At 34.7% G+C, this 2,342-nt stretch overlaps 1 non-coding gene across 1 annotated transcript; it reads right to left on the bottom strand.

Moving 5' to 3' along the window:
• Positions 1–1,196: 1,196 nt before the first annotated feature.
• Positions 1,197–1,303, bottom strand: LOC139878995 (small nucleolar RNA R71). Its single transcript, XR_011769852.1, has one exon. It is a non-coding gene; the product is annotated as a small nucleolar RNA R71 (small nucleolar RNA).
• Between the last annotated feature and the right edge of the window lie 1,039 nt (positions 1,304–2,342).

Below are 2,342 nucleotides of genomic sequence, written 5' to 3'. Positions count from 1 at the left end.
TTTCTATTTACAAGTAATATTCATTTAAATAATAAAAGGTGAAGACAAAAGACAGATTCGACGAATTAAAGATGCAAACGACCAAAAAGCTCAAAAGTACAAACTACAATCAAAGTGGTTCAAATTATTGATAAGAAACGTCTCAAAATTACAAGAGTACAAGACGCAAAACGCAAAATACAAGATATTAAATTGTACGAAAGGACGTTCGAAAATCCGGATCCGGGACCAGAGTCAACTCTCAACGCGCGACGCAACGGAGCAAAAATTACAAGTCAACTATGCACATAAATATAATATAATATTTAAATAATTCTTAAAATTATTTATATATTATATATATTTATTAAAAACCATCGGCAAGATGCAAACAACCAAATGTGGCTGGATCCAGCTGGCCATGCGATAGCATGGCCTGGAGGAGTAAAACTCATGCGATCGCATGAGCCCCTGTAGCAGCTGACACCCTATATATTTCGCGTGTTTTGGTCAATTTATATATATCTTTTTCCTTTCATCTCTCACTCGTATATACATTTATATATATTATAATTTTAATTTTAATTTTAAATTCTAATAATAAGGGTATGTTAGCGAATGTTGTAAGGGTGTAAGTCGAAATTCTGTCCGTGTAACGCTACGCTATTATTAATCATTGTAAGTTATGTTCAACCTTTTTAAATTAATGTCTCGTAGATAAGTTATTATTATGCTTATTTAATCCGAAGTAATCGTGATGTTGGGCTAAAATATTAAGACGGGGTAATTGGGCTTTGTACCATAATTGGGGTTTGGATAAAAGAACAACACTTGTGAAAATTAGACTATGGGCTATTAATGGGCTTTATATTTGTTTAATTAAATGATAGTTAGTTAATTTAATATAAAGATTTACAATTGGACGTACCTATAATGAAATCAAAGGACAAATCCTACACATGGTAACTAATCAATGCCAATTTAGTGGTGCGCCGAAGGAAGATCCAAATGAACATCTTCGTACTTTTAATAGGATCTGTACTTTATTTAAAATTCGAGAAGTTGAGGATGAACAGATATATCACATGTTATTTCCCTGGACTTTAAAGGGAGAAGCCAAAGATTGGTTAGAATCGTTACCTGAAGGGGCGATTGATACATGGGACGTCTTAGTTGAAAATTTTCTTAAACAATTCTTTCTGGCATCTAAAGCCGTGAGACTTCAAGGAGAAATTGTTACGTTCACACAAAAGTCAAATGAAACTCTATATGAAGCGTGGAAAAGATTTGGAAAGTTATTAAGAGGATGTCCGCAACATGGCTTAGACACCTGCCAAATAGTACAAATATTCTACCAAGGATGCGACATCACTACAAGAAAAGACATCGATATAGCAGCTGGTGGTTCCATTATGAAGAAAACCGCAACTGTCGCTTACAAAATTATTGATAACACTGCTTCCCACTCACATGAGTGGCACCAAAAAAAAGATATCATTAGATCATCTAAAGCAGCTAGAGCCGATTCTAGCCATGACTTCGATTCCATTTCTGCAAAGATAGATGCTGTCGAGAGACGAATGGAAAAGATGACTAAGGATATACACTCAATACGAATTAGTTGTGAGCAGTGTAGAGGACCACATTTGACAAAAGATTGTCTCAGTATTGAACTAACAATGGAACAAAGAGAGAATGTTTCATACATAAACCAAAGGCCTGGAAATAATTATCAGAATAATTATCAACCGCCAAGACCAATCTACAACCAAAACCAGAATTATAACCGAAATGTTCCATACAACAACCAACAAGGTCCTAGCAATCAACAAGTATCCAATAATACTTATAATCAGCAAAGACCTATTTTTCAAAATAAACCACCATGAACCGATGATAAAAAGCCAAATTTAGAAGATATGATGTCGAAGCTAGTTGAATCTCAAACTCAGTTTTTCACATCTCAGAAACAAACCAATGAACAAAATACTCAAGCATTTAGAAATCAACAAGCTTCTATTCAAAATTTGGAACAAGAAGTAAGCAACCTAGCAAGGTTGATAGGTGAAAGAAAACCAGAAAGTCTACCTAGTGATATAAATGCTAACCCCCGGAATGAAACAGCTAAAGCCATTACGACAAGAAGTGGTATTACACTTAAACTACCCGAAATACCTGTAATTTCTAATGAAGCTATTCCTACTCCACAAGAACCACAGTCTGAACAAGATAAGGAAAAAGAACCGGTAGTTGAAAAGGTTAATGAAGATAACACAGTTAAGGCTAAATCTTATGTTAAACCATACCAACCACCACTTCCTTACCCGAGTAAAATGAGAAAAGAGAGACTTGAAGCCGAGCAA

Source organism: Rutidosis leptorrhynchoides, chromosome 11, assembly GCF_046630445.1.
Source record: "Rutidosis leptorrhynchoides isolate AG116_Rl617_1_P2 chromosome 11, CSIRO_AGI_Rlap_v1, whole genome shotgun sequence".
Classification (NCBI taxonomy): domain Eukaryota; kingdom Viridiplantae; phylum Streptophyta; class Magnoliopsida; order Asterales; family Asteraceae; genus Rutidosis; species Rutidosis leptorrhynchoides.
This window is presented reverse-complemented; position numbering and strand designations above follow the sequence as displayed.